General features: G+C 39.5%; 1 protein-coding gene across 2 annotated transcripts in view; it reads right to left on the reverse strand.

Moving 5' to 3' along the window:
* LOC133654122 (arginine-glutamic acid dipeptide repeats protein-like) overlaps positions 1-15,442 on the reverse strand; it is a 185,923-nt gene that overhangs the window by 63,855 nt on the left and 106,626 nt on the right. Inside the window, exon 1 of one of the 2 annotated variants that reach the window (XM_062054162.1) lies at positions 8,861-9,329. The exons of the other annotated variant lie outside the window; for it this stretch is intronic. The gene's annotated coding sequence lies outside the window, so the exon portion shown is untranslated. Of the gene's footprint in view, positions 1-8,860; positions 9,330-15,442 lie in introns of those variants that run through there. 2 annotated transcript variants of the gene reach the window in all.

The following is a 15,442-nucleotide window of genomic DNA, read 5'->3' on the forward strand; positions in this document are numbered from 1 at the left end:
TATGTCTGCCTTTGTGCAGGGGGATGGAAAGAACGGCAAGAATGGTATGGAAGCCATGGCTTATCATTGATTTTCTGCCTTTTTTTTTTACGATGGAAGCAGTTCTGGCAAAGCTTCCATTGTTGAGGTCAAAAAGTAGGAGAGTGAATGTGTACAACCAAACATGCGGTAGTAATTAACAAACTAATCAGTATCTTACAAATCTTGTTTTTTCTCCTCGGAGAGTCAAACATCTGTTTTCATTCATACATCATAATAAATGGGTCATTCCTTTGTAATTGCGATGGAGTGGAGTCATTCAGCCTATTAGCGAAATGGAAAGATATGCAGACCCCAGCAGACTTGGCCATTCCAAGGAAGAAAAAGAGAGGCATGCCAACATTGCATCATTTACAGCTCGGTTTCCTCTGATCTATCATGGATTACGTCAGTTTGGGTTATAATAATAAAAAAAAAACAACAACAACAGCGACAGCCTCGACACGTTGTTTCGTTTCTAGCAGCCAGCAGCTGCCATCGTGCTGTCACAGAAAGGGGGGGGGGGGGGGGGGGGGATCTGGAGACACAGCGAGGCACAATCCCCTGCGAGGGCCATTGTGCAGGCACATTAAATAATATTTTTCCAGTGCTCTGTCAAACATTCATCTGCCTCCAAGCAGCTGGACAGCCTGTGCAACCTGCTTCGATGAAACACGTCTCTCTGTAGAGCCAGTGCTCGGGAAACAGCCTCTTTGATACAGATGTCAGATTCCTCACAGGTGACACTCACTGCTGTTCCTGTGCAGGTGTGACTCACACGGATACCTCACCTACCTTTACTCTTTTTTTTCTCCCTTTTTTTTTTTTTTTAAACATGAACAGCCACTGCAGACAAGAGGATTTAGTCCAGGACCTAAGGCCCCGTTTACACTAAACCAGATAAGGTTATCCAGGGTAAATCCCACCTAACCTTATCTGTATCCACACACAACAATGCCACCGTTTAAGACCCCCGCCCCCCGGCGCAACGCGACCTAATACGCATGCGCGGAAAATGGGCACGTCATAGTCATCTCCAGTGTTGCTTTGTGTGCAAGTTCTTAAATTTAACTTATCTGAACAATATCCAGTGTTGTGGTATTTCAATTAACTGGAATTCAGTGTGCTGTGGGGCCCTATTGTAGTAAATCACACCTGAGCCATCATAAATTTATCAAATCTTTATTAGACACGTAAACAATGTGATAAAGAACATGTTACATCAATCAAACTAGGGATCTAGATATCTGGTCAGGACACTCCTCACTCTTTTGCCTTTACCTTCATTGTCCATTCATTTTTGGTGACTTGATATACTCTGGACCTAGACGTTGAGTCCACGACATACATGGCGGACACTAACTGATACAGTCTGCTTTGCCAGTCCTAAAACATTCGCTGTTTTCCGTAGTTAGTCTTTCCTCGACGGTCAGGTAATATAAAGCATGCACTACCTTTTTTAACACATCCACGGGAGCCCGCATTCTCGTTGTCTCTCCTTCAACAAATGGACAAAGTTTTTTGGTAAGTAAAATCACAGCTGACCTGGACATTGGAAAGTTCTCTTGTCGTCTGTGATGTGTTGTATCCCAAATAGCTGCAATCGCTTTCTCTTAAGGTATTCATGTGTGATTTCCACAAGCGTTTGTACTGACGGAAGGAGATACACGGCATGTCTGGATGACTCGCCTTCATATTTCCAGTGGTTAGCTCCGACTTAAGAAACCACTTTATTATGAAGCTGGCTGTGGTGCGTTCTTTCTGACGTCACTTCCTGTGTGGGGCGCATTCTTTCTGGCGTCACTTCCTCTCCGGACTCAGTTTGTAAACGATCAATGAGTCCATACAAAGCTAAGAGCCGGAGACTCAAGAAATATGCGGCACACTTACCCGTGTAAAAATTATCCGAGGAGGGGGACCTTAAACGCTGGTTTAGTGTGGCTGAAACAGGGCTTAGGCTAAATAATTATTCATTTAAGGGGTTAAACGACTTATTGTAGACATGGCCTAAGTGCACACAAAGTGCTGCAAACAGCATTTCAAATAGATGACATCAGAAGGTAAACGGTCAAATCTAGACAAAGCAGCCTCACTATGAAACACCTTTGAGTATTCAGCACACATTCACTTGCACAACTCCATTAACAGGGCTGTGCACCATCACATAGTGACACTAAATAGATAGCATAACCTCAAGCGGAGCCAGGAAGGAGCAGAGTCAAACTGCTGCATTTTGAAAAAATGAACCCGGTCACACTATTACCACACCACGAAAAAAGTTGAACTCTCCTTTAAACATTGCATTTACTCAAAGAGACTTCAATAGACGGTCCAATAAATTAGGAATTGGTGCTTGTGTCACCTCGAGCTAGCAAAAGAAGAGTGAGTAATCCTTCGCTTTAAATTACAAAGGGTTTGGCTTTGAATATTACAGCTTTTAAAGCTACCTCTGACAGTTATTAGTTTTAAAAAAAAGTGGATCAGCATAAATGTTGACGTGGAAATGTAGCGTAAAATGGTTTTCACATGTTTCTTCCCGACTAAGCATGGAGTGTTGTGAGCTGTGCAAACACAAGCATTAAAAAAAAGGAACACCTATCCTCAGCATCATCAATCAATAAACACCACCCATGAAAGTGACCTGAGAACAGAGATTATATTCACCACATTCACAGACACAGTCCAGACAAAATATAGTCACAAATATTGTTAGACCAATTGTCTAGCATCAAAGTTAAGGATAAAACATCTTACACTGATGAATGAATTAGGGGGTGGACAGAAAATCAATACACAGACGACATTATATGATCTTTATAAAAAAAAAACAACAACATGCGTATCAAATGTTGGAATTTTAAAGGGAATATTATTGTTAGCCTAATATTGTGGGTTATAGTTAGTGGTTGACATTTGCCTAAATTTTAAGAAATTCCAATTGTCACTAAATATTTTTTTAATGGATGAAATAATCTTATTCTGAATGATCTGGACTGAATATTAATCGATTAGTTTAGTAATCAAGTAATATATCGATTAGTTTGTTTGATTAATCAAGTAATCAGATAAACCACACTTAGTTGCCTCAATGTGTATTTTCAAAAAAATTGTTGAAATAAACAAAAAAACTTTTCTCTCTGTGCGCTCTATTGCAGCGGCCGTGCGGAAACTACTGTATGTCCGCGTAATGAAAGTTCCAGGCATTCAATGTGGACGGATTTCATCAATTTGTATTAGTGACATTCATTAAACTATTGACAACGCAACAAAATATAAATCACAGCTTTTTTCTAATCAAATTAATTTGATTAGTTGTTACAGCACTAACTGAGAAGAATGTGTCATATAGGGCTACAACTATTGATTATTTTAATAATCAAGCTTTTTAGACTTAGACAAACTTTATTGATCCACAAGGGAAATTGTTCCACACAGTAGCTCAGTTACAAAGGATGGAAAGGGTAAGGATGGAAAGGATAATGCAGGTATAAAGTAGACAAAAAATGTACCATAGTCGTAATATAAAATAACATATGCAATATTTACATAGTATATATACAATATATAACAAATTCCAATTACCATGTACAATATTACAGTATATGTAACAGCTGCTGCAAAAATAAAAAGGTTAGCATAAAATAGAGAGTAGATCCAGCAGAAAATATACATTATAAACAAATAGAGGTAGCTAACATAGAAGCGGTTCTTCTTGCCATCACCTTTATTCTTTTTGTCTGATAAATGCACATCATCAACATGCACTTTTAACATGTGAGCATCAACATTTGTTTTAAACTATCTGCTTTTTAATCCCACACAGATCACGGCACCCACATACTGCAGTTCTAATGTCCGCGCTAATGCAGCAGCCGTGCGGAAACTATGTCAGCATATTTAAAGTTCCGGGCGCAGAGGATTTTATGATTTTAAATATTTGTTAAAAATGTAATCAAAGCAACAGAATATAAATCTGAGATTGTTAATTCAATTAATTGTTGCAGCTCTAATTGAGAAGAATGTGTCATAGCGTGAATGTACTGTATGTAGCTCAAACTGTTAAAAAATGACTCAACAGCCCCCCTACTGATGGCAAAAATGATTGCACTCCAATTGTTAACAATTACTATCCCTCGTTCAAAAAGTGCGTAACTACAATTAGTGGCATTAGTGATAATATGTTAAATGATAAATAAATGATAAATGGGTTATACTTGTATAGCGCTTTTCTACCTTCAAGGTACTCAAAGCGCTTTGACAGTATTTCCACATTTACCCATTCACACACACATTCACACACTGATGGAGGGAGCTGCCATGCAAGGCGCTAACCAGCAGCCATCAGAGGCAAAGGGTGAAGTGTCTTGCCCAAGGACACAACGGACGTGACTAGGAAGGTAGAAGGTGGGAATTGAACCCCAGTAACCAGCAACACTCCGATTGCTGGCACAGCCACTCTACCAACTTCGCCACACCGTCCCGATGTTAAGAAAATCTGATGCATCCATATTGAAGGCGACACAAGCCAGCGACACAAGCCAGCCTCAACTCAAATGTTTAACCAGAAGTGCGCCTGGTGTTTATACAATGCCACACAGCTACATTCCTCTATGACTTTTATAACACAGACTGCCTTTCACTAGTCCCGCCATTTTATTTTTTTTTAACATTCCAATAATAACATGTTATTATCCACGAGCGAGCCTTGTGGGCTACATTAGCTCATGCGGCATCTCCCAACTCCGGTGGATTAATCACATCTGAATCATTAAACTAGAGGTCACTTCTCGAGGAATAAGGGGGATGGGCGGCGGGCACAGGAAGAAGGCATGTTGGGAGATTAGATCCTCATAATTAGCAATGCAACATCGGAGTAATAGATGGGTGAAACACTCAGGAGTAGAGGTGAAAGGGGGGAAATTGTTTTTATAATGGCAAAGATTGGAGGCAAATCACAGTCCACCCTGTTTGAATATTTCTTTTGTGCTTATAGGACTTGTGACTGCTGTCACATGCATACTTACTATGACCAATTATGCAATTTATTCCCATCCTAGACTGGAACACATTAGATAAACCGCCTCTCAGACAAATTATTTACTCTGCTTTCAAATCCTCGACTGCCCCCCTTAACACACACACACATCCCACCAACTAAGCAGCCCCCTTGCTCTATACAGCAACAGGCTACTCCCTCCCTTCTTTTCACCCCCACAGTGAGAGCTGCTTGTGCTTGGGCCAGAGTTCATAGCCTCTGGGGTGCTGAAGGGGGAAGTCAAGTTAATCTGGTGGTCCTTCAACAGTTTTCAGCCGGTACACCAATCAAAGCCCCCCCCCCCCCCCCCCCCTCGCCATCATCATTGCCTCAAAAAAACACTCCGCTACTTTTCCATTATTACACACTAATAATAGACAATGACGTGAAAGTAGAGTAAACCGCACTCACTAACGCATGACTTCAAACAAAAATGCCGTGTTTGTTTACTTGTGTGTTAAACAAAGCTTTGTCTGCTTTTACAGCCCCGCAGTTCACACTGAGACAAGTTTTACACAGTGGTGGAAAGGAATTAATTACATTTACTCTATTGGAGTAGACTGGTACAGATAACAACAAGTGACATATACCCCCAAAAAACTAGTTATTTTATTTTGTGTACAGCTCTGGTAATGGGTACATTCGCACCCACCTGCACAAATGTACTTTAAAATGTAACAATCAAAATAAATATGACTTTTTTTGTTTGTTTACTAGGGCATGCATATATAATATGCATTAGTTTGACCATTTAAAATCAACGATAATAAAAAGGAGATGCTTGGAAATAGCATAAAAATGCCCCAAAAACTTGGAAAAACGCAATTCATAGCGTTACTTTTTGGTGTAACCATCATGAGCGTTCTGTTCAGGTATATTTCTTTTATATTTTGATAAAACATTATATTTATGTATTACTAAATTTAAAGAGGTATTGATCAATCTTTAAGCTGTGTGTATTTGATTTCAGTTTGCTTTTGACATCTTATTTAGAATTGTAGTTGAAACTTTTACAACCGCTCATGATGCCGTAACCAAACTAGATTTCATTTAATGATCTTATTTTGAATATTTATTCCCTTTTTTACATTTAGTATATTTAAATATTAATTTATAAATATCGAGCACATTTCAAATAGCAATAAAATGCAATTGCCTTCATCTTATAGGGTAATGTTTAGTTACACCAAGTCATGAGTGTAACACTAAGCTTCATCACTTTGACTTGTAATATCTCTAATTCTGGTGGTGTTTTTAGCTTTTTTATTTTTGTAACATGTACTATACATATAATACAATAAAGTCCCATGTAGCCGAGATAGGCTCCAGCGCCCCCCGCGACCCCGTAGGGAATAAGCGGTAGAAAATGGATGGATGGATGGATAAAATTATGTTTCTAGCAACACTTTAATTTTGCCTTTGAAAGTAACACTCCAATGTCCATTAGTGGAGCTGTACACGTTTACTTTATTACACTAATGTCAAAAAATAAAAACACTAATGTCAAAAAATAAAAAACATGAGTAAAACAATAAATATACCGCTGTAAGCAGTAATGAACGATGACTAGTACAACCACCTGGCTGTAAAGTAATCAAGATGGATATGTTTTCATTATTGCACTTTAATTGTTGCCTGGTTTATATGCACATGTTCCTTCCACGCAGTCCACAGGGGCATATTTCAAATCAGTTACTTTTTTTTTTTTTTTACTTATTTTTACACCTGCACTTTTCCTTCAGCAACATAACTGCACTTTTATCTAAGTAGTACAATACTTTAGTACTCCTTCCAACAACTGTATGCCTGTACAACAAATATATTTAGCAAATCACTGTTTTGAAAAGCACATCATTTCAGAAAAGTAACAGTATTTTTACTAGAGTATAACATTTTAGTCCCCTGTATGCAAACCACTAAAAACATTCTCGATTCTGGCGTGTGTCATGCATGTATGGAAAAATTTAAAATAAAGAATCACTGAATTTAGTATATCAGCATAGAAGAAAATTATGTATTACAGAATTTAAGCAAATAACTGAAAACAGTAATTTATGCTGAGGTAATTAGTTTATTTGATTGAACAAGGTATTATGTATTACATACAGGGAGTTCTTTGTTTACGACGTATTCTGTAGGACCACTTCCATAAAATACTTAAAAACTTACTGCAACTAATTATTATTTTAATAGTGACTAGTCATGCATTTTTTTTGTTTTGCAGTCATCTTGTTGTTATGACAGAATATACATTCAATGACAGCTAACGCTAACAATCCAAATTGCTATTATTAGCCAACAACACCCAAAACTAAATATGCGAGCATCGGTTACGTAGATACGTAGTTACCTCATTATGTCCTTGAAGCCGTAAGAAGGCAGATATACTGTGTAAAATGTATTGGAAAGTTAGCGCCCAGTTAGCGCCCTCTAAGTAGGGCTAGGCGATATGGACGAAAACGTATATCTCGATATATTTTGACCTAAACTTGATATTCGATATATTTTCCGGTGGAAGTATACATATAAAGATATTCATTTTTTAACGAGATTCACTGAAATTTAACTGAATGACAACTGTACTGTAAACAGTCAGTGGCACTTTTATTAACCCAGTTAATCAAGATGGGTATTAAGTAGCATAAAATTACATAACATAAATAAAATGACCCCCTCCGTCTGCCGGCGCAACGCGACCTAATACGCATGCGTGGAAAGTGCGCATGTAATAGTCACCTCCAGTGTTGCTTTGTGTGCAAGTTCTTAAATTGAACTTATCTGAACAATGTCCAGTGTTGTGGTATTTCAATTAACTGGAATCCAGTGTGCTGTGGGGCCCTATTGTTGTGAATCACACCTGAACCATCATAAAATAATCAAATCGTTATTACACACGTAAACAATGTGATAAAGGAAATTGTACATCAATCAAACTAGGGATCTAGATATCTGGTCAGGACACTCCTCACTCTTTTGCCTGCATCTTCATTGTCCATTCCTTTTTGGTGACTTTATATACTCTGGACCTAGACGTTGAGTCCGTGACATACATGGCGGACAATAACTGATACAGTCTGCTTTGCCAGTCCAAATGCATTCGCCGTTTTCCGTAGTCTTCCCTCGTCGGCCAGGTAATACAAAGCACGCGCTACCTTTTTTATCACATCCACGGGAGCTTGCATTCTCGTTGACTCTCCTTCGACAAATGGACAAAGTTTTTCGCTAAGTAGAATCACAGGCTGTGGCGCGTTCTTTCTGGCGTCACTTCCTCTCCGAACTCAGTCTGTAAACGATCAATGAGTCCATACAAAGCTAAGAGCTGGAGATTCAAGAAATACACGGTGAAAAAAATTGTCCGTGGAGGGGGACCTTAAACGATGGTTTAGTGTGGCTGAAACGGGGCTTAGGCTAAATAATTATTTGTTTATTTGTAGACATAGCCTTAGAACCTCATGTATTGTTATGTTTTCGTCCATGTTTACTGCTGTATTTATTAATGTCACTACTGAATAAACCATCTACTAAGTAACTATTCTTTATTATGTTACACAGTAACAAACCATTAGTTAGACCGGGGTATGGGATGAAATAAATTATGCTTCTTCCTACGTGTTGAGTTGTGCTTAGCATGTCATGTAACTTGGTTGAGCATGTTTGAAAGCAACCAAATCATTGGTGTGACAACAATGCAGCCAACTTTACCACCTGAGGACACATGAACATTTCAAATAGCACCTGGCTTTAGTCATCAGATATCTTTCATTCCACGCAGCACCTCCTCCTCCTCCTGTGTGTTCAACAACTCACCCGCCAGTCTGATGATTCTTCAAGGGGTTCCCGCAGCCAGCAACTTCTTTAAATCCTTGCACCGAACTTGCTGCGACAAATCCACAAATCACGCACAAACGGCTTCTTCTTTTCGTTTCCGTTTTGTTTCATACGGATGAATTAAAAACAAAAACAAAAACCTACTGGCCACACAGAAGGAGCTGAGGGGTGGCGAGCACTTGTTTCAACAAAAGACGGCTTTCACTTCGCTCCCAGGTCCGAAAGCAACGAGGCGAGCCGCGCGTAGTTCGGCGGTCCGAAGTGGCCCGAGTCCGAACTGGCCCGAGTCCCGTCTTCGTCCGCCGGTCGCGGTTTCATCGACGGCGGGGTTGCTTGCTTGTTGGGAGGGCGAGAGAGGGAAGCAGCGAGTTCGCCGTTTGAGGGATCCGCTTCCTTTTTTCCACACACACTCTCTACACACACACACGCTAATACACGCACACACACACACACACACACACGCCCCCCTCCTCTTCCTCCTCGCTTCCATATGCGCGCGCACGTGCACACACACACACGCACACACGGTATCACCCCCTCAGCTGTTCAACAGACGCATCCACATGGCTGATCAAGTCACCCACAATCACGTCATAACTCTACGAAAGACGCTTAAAAAACGTGGAAGAGTTTTTAAATAATTAGCGAGGGTAAGATGGTGGTTTTGTTGGCGCTTTGATTGATGGCAAAGCAGGGGGGAGGGGGGGGGGTGTTCATGGCATCTGCGTTTGCACAACCATAAATGACGTTTGTATGTTGGCTTTCACGTGAAACTGTGTTATTTATGAATAATTACGAATTAATTGTAACATCCATCCATCCATTTTCTACCGCTTGTCCCTTTCAGGGCCGTGGGGGAGTTACTGTGAAGATATGAGTTCCCTTGGACAGTGTTTTTCAACCACTGTGCCGCCCATTATTTTACTCGACAAAACTGCAGCAGTGCAAAAATATCACCCATTTTAAAAATGAATACATCTCCTTTGCGACGGGCGCATAGACCTAGACTTCCTTTTACTGTCATTCAAATTTGAACTTTACAGTACGGATAAGAACAACATTTTGTTGCATTAGCTCGTTGTATATCATCCATCCATCCATCCATCCATCCATCTTCTTCCGGTTATCCGAGGTCGGGTCACGGGGGCAGCAGCCTAAGCAGGGAAGCCCAGACTTCCCTTTCCGGAGCTCGTTGTATAGTACATGATAAAAGAGCAATAAGTTGCAGATATAAATACATAGATTACTGTACAGATACATCAATCAATCAATCAATCAATGTTTACTTATATAGCCCTAAATCACGAGTGTCTCAAAGGGCTGCACCAAGCCACAATGACATCCTCGGATCTCACATCAGGGCAAGGAAAAACTCAACCCAATGGGACAATGAGAAACCTTGGAGGGGGACCGGTGCAATGGACGTCGAGTGGATCTAGCATAATATTGTGAGAGTCCAGTCCATAGTGGATCTAACATACCGTATTTTTCGGAGTATAAGTCGCTCCGGAGTATAAGTCGCTCCGGAGTATAAGTCGCACCGGCCGAAAATGCATAATAAAGAAGGAAAAAAACATATATAAGTCGCACTGGAGTATAAGTCGCATTTTTTGGGGAAATGTATTTGATAAAACCCAACACCAAGAATAGACATTTGAAAGGCAATTTAAAATAAATAAAGAATAGTGAACAACAGGCTGAATAAGTGTACGTTATATGACGCATAAATAACCAACTGAGAACGTGCCTGGTATGTTAACGTAACATATTATGGTAAGAGTCATTCAAATAACTATAACATATAGAACATGCTATACGTTTACCAAACAATCTGTCACTCCTAATCGCTAAACCCGATGAAGTCTTATACGTCTAGTCTCTTACGTGAATGAGCTAAATAATATTATTTGATATTTCACAGTAATGTGTTAATATTCCAGCAAGTTAATCAATTTTGGAGGGGGGGGGTTTGGGAATTGAGGGAATTATTTTGATGCGTTCAAGAGTCTTACGGCCTGAGGGAAGAAGCTGTTACAGAACCTGGAGGTTCTGCTACGGAGGCTGCGGAACCAGTCCAGCAGTGAAAACAGTCCTTGGTGGGGGTGGGAGGAGTCTCTACAGATTTTTTGAGTACTGGTCAGGCAGCGGCTTTTTGCGATTTCCTGGATAGGAGGAAGAGGAGTCCTGATGATCTTGCAAGTGTAATAGAAGCCAGTCAACTTCAAGTAAAGTGCTGGCGTTCCGGGTGACAGCCTCTGCTTTTAGCTCAGTAGTAATACGCTGGCTTTTCACACCAGCAACGTGGGTTCAGTAGGAAAAAAAACCGCAGCCGAGAAAGATAGAGTACACAATCGCTAGACAAATCTGAGCTGTCTGTCATTGACGGCGATGAACACAATCATTGCGTTCTTCCGTCAAAATCGGGGGCCCTTAATTTGGGGTGGGCCCCTGGGCTTCAGACTAAGTAAGCCTGTGCATTAAGATGGCCTTGCTTAAATGACTTCTGTTGGTTAACTTGACCTACCGGTGAGTGAGGCAGTACAAACATTATGTGCAGATGTGATGGGGAGTGTACATTACAAAATGAATACTATAAATTGAGCCCCAGGCATCATTAGTATGGCAGCAGCACTGTAACTCTAACTTGTAAGTAAAAATAAGTCGTAAGAGAGTAACAATGATACAGTTCTTAAGTAAATATTAAACAGTAATGTACACATTCATGAAACCAGCAGGAAGGAAGATATGGCCATGGTTAGATTAGTCACAATAATACATTTAAATACAACACTGGGCTCTCTCCCTACCATTGCTTTAGCAACAGCTTTAAAAGGGACTATGGTGTTAAAATGTTAAAAAAAAACAAAAAACATGAAGACATTCAGTGCATCTGGTGGAAAGATACAAGCAAATTAATGCTGCTCAGGCTCAGAGAACTCATTTGCATTTCTGGATAATGAATTAATTAGTTACCCCGCCCATTTCTAAAAAAGAAGCCGGGGAAAACACACGATTGGCCCACACTCTATCACCAAAGGCTTCCATTTTAACGGTTAGCAAGCATGTCGCATCAAATGTATTAGCGTTGATTTTAAAAGTCCTTTAGTGCAAAACGTTGCAATTTGCTTTGTCTTCCAAAACAGCTCAATCAGTCCCTCCCCGCTCTCTGCTAAAACAGCAGGGAAACAACAAAAGGGCTGCATTAAGTTATGAAATAACAGCACTATTTCCATTTCATTGAGCAGCAGCTTTGACACATTTTCATTGTCTTAAACACGATATTGGATCACTGTCAGAATCCAATTAACCAAAGCAAATAGTCAGCGCATTGGGCTCTTTTTGCACGGAAACCAAACAAGAGCAGCAGAGACAGGCAGTAGGGATCAATAGAAATTGAGTCGAGGGTGGTGTGCAGTGGGAGGGGCAGGGGGTCCTTCATTGTCCTACAAACCATGTTGGCCATCTCCTTTTCAATCTCCTACACAGCCTCCTCCAGCACCCGAGGCAACAGCTCGCTGTGCTAATAAGTCGTACTTCCCTTGTTCATATTCCAAAACAACACAAGCAAACACTGCTCTACCAGTTAATCACAGTATCATACATTTAACAAGATTGCTGTAAAATGTACACTCACATCCACCGGTCTCCTGTTACTGCATTCTAATGAAATGCAGCCACTTTTCATGGATAAATGTTTAAGAAGCTTTAATGTCGAATGTCGCAGATAATTCCAATAAGGCCAAATTATTTGGAAATACAAGTCATATACTGAATATTAATATTATTAGACTTACTATTATTATTAATTTTGTCATTGAATTCTTTACGGGTTTAATCATAAAAAAAACTCCTTAAAGTGATTAAGTCTATTTTAAGTCTATTCTCCACTCTTTCATTCTTTTAAGTAAAGTGGAACCTCAATTTTATTGGTTCTTGAACATGTTTGTATATGGAAGCAAATATATCCATAAGAAACAATTTAAACAAGAATACTAGTTTACAGCTTTGACAAAAGTCTGTATTTTAGTAAAGGTTTGGACACTTTGAACACAGTACAACATGCTATATCAAACAAACATAAGGGGGTGATAGATCAACTTTCTTTTTGATAAAGTCAAAACAACAAAAAGCTCTTCATATGCAGCTGTCCTGCAGACACGCACACACACAGTCACTAGCGCGTGGTGCTCTCAAAACATTAAAAAACTCCATAACTGTAACAGCCAGGTCACTACAAAGATTAGAAATAAACAATAAAATCAGCTTCACTTTGTCTGTTAGTCTTCTTTGTGTTCCCCTGAATAAAGTGGGAGGGGACCAGGGAGGAGGCAGTGTCAGCAACGCTGTGGATACTTAGTCAAAGAGGCGATTTAAAAAGGACCTATGATGACTTAAATCAACATTTAATACACTTGCTTGTGGTCTCGACCAGTGATTATCAAACTGTGGTACGTGGGCTTCATCTAGTGGTACGCCAAAGAACCACTTGATTAAAGTAGTGTTTTTCCCCCTATATTGAAACAGTGTTGCGGTTCACACTGTGTGTAATGTTACAGTGGCCAAAAATATTAAATATACTTGTCAAATAAAACCTCTGCCTTGTTTTTATTAAATACGTTACTACGTTACTGTATTCTAATGTTGGTCATTCTGGTGGTACTTGGAGAGCCAAGTTTTTTCTAAAATGGTCCTTGGTGAAAACAGTTTAAGAACCACTTTGTATTGGATATGCTTTGGTGTAAATTTGGCTCCACGGTCACTTTTAAAATCAATTTTTTGAGTCTGTTTGCAAGAATCTGGAGGCTTTCCCAGATTGCAAATAAAACCACACCCTACAATGCGATTCAAAAACAATGTATTTATAAAAAAGAACGATTAGATACGATTTGATACAATTTAGTGTATGAAGGATTTGATTCTATGGTTAACATTTGTTGATGGACAAATTGTTTTTTACACCACACCACTCCTCATGTTAGAGGATAAATAGGATTAACACTCAGACTAGATCTGTCCGAGCTAAGTCTATGAGCAGGAACTACGAGAGGCTCAACGTCTTCTAAGACAACTGATCAGTAGAATGCTATGAGAATAACAATAACCTGATAGAATGACAACAGCCATAAGCACATTTATCTTCAAATACTTAAAAAAGCACATTCTATAAATGTGACATACTTTTTAAAACCCAACATATATCCCCAAAGATGTTAAAATAAAGTAAAAAAACAAACATGTCACATGTCAAATATATTTATTTTCCACGAGTCAAGTCAAGTCAGTGTTATCACAGACGCCTACGGGTTCTAGCCAATGGCTTGACTTGGGGGCGGAACGTCCGGCACAAGGATGACAAGTGACGTCTGTTGTGGAGGTGGAAGGTCGTTTTGAATTTTGCCGGAAAAGAGAGCGGAACACGTAGATTGAGCCCGTTGTACGAGAACATTGCATTTTGTGAAATAAAGAAAAACAAACTGGGAATCTGTTTAAGCCTCATTTCTTTGGTATGTTACAATATTGACGGACGGCACAGCACGGAGACAGTCTGGGGTGTTGACGTTATGTATATTGTTGGTAATTAATTGGCCGTTACTCTCGCGTTGTTTTAAAGATAATCTGTCAACTAATTGCTAGTCTCACGCAACACCTAGTCCATGTACCTACATCTATTCTCGTCTCCAGTTACGTAACAAGCGAGTGACTCTTTCCATGGACAACCCTGGCTTTTGTGTCCTTTTAAAGACAAAAAGCGTCAACTGTTTTCTAGATCAGCGCGATAACCGGTTTATGTGTCTACACTTGATTAATCTAAGGATCTACAGCGGAATCTTATCGAGTTAAGGGGCTATAACCAGCGTAACCGAACCGGCCACCTCTCAAACAGGATTTCAGGTCGCATCGGTTTATCGTTAACAACGACATGCACATGCCAAAATTAGATGAAAATAATAATTTATCCTACCTTTTTTGTGTTTCCTCATAGCCTTAAGCAGAGGGGGAGGAGCTTCTTAGAGCTTGACATAAAGTTTGAATAAGTTCATCCACCCTGCTGTGACATCACAACATAGCCAGACTGCAAAACACAGCGAACAGAGGCATCCAAAACTGCGTGCAAGCTCACACCAAAATGCATGAACATCATGATTTGACACGTTGGTATTGATTAACACGAGTATCCAACTTTGTAACAACATTTATAAGTCAGAAAAAACAAAATTCATAATGTGAATGGGTGAATGTGATAATGTATGTAGTGAATGTATACATATACTTGGTATAGTGACACTCTATTAAAATACAGCTATATAAATACAGACTATTTACCATGTTCAGCCAACTTGACTTTCCCTTGTACGAACTTGATAAAATATATTGAACCAGCATATTTTAAAGTTATATTGACTAATATTTTCAAGTTCATCTTACATCTGACTGAATGTCAACCCATGTTTTGAAGTGTAATATACTTGACACTATAAGTTCAATCAACCAATCATCAATCAAAGTTTACTTATATAGCCCTAATCACAAATGCCTCACGTCATTGACTCAACTTAACTC

This window comes from Entelurus aequoreus, linkage group LG07, assembly GCF_033978785.1.
Source record: "Entelurus aequoreus isolate RoL-2023_Sb linkage group LG07, RoL_Eaeq_v1.1, whole genome shotgun sequence".
Classification (NCBI taxonomy): domain Eukaryota; kingdom Metazoa; phylum Chordata; class Actinopteri; order Syngnathiformes; family Syngnathidae; genus Entelurus; species Entelurus aequoreus.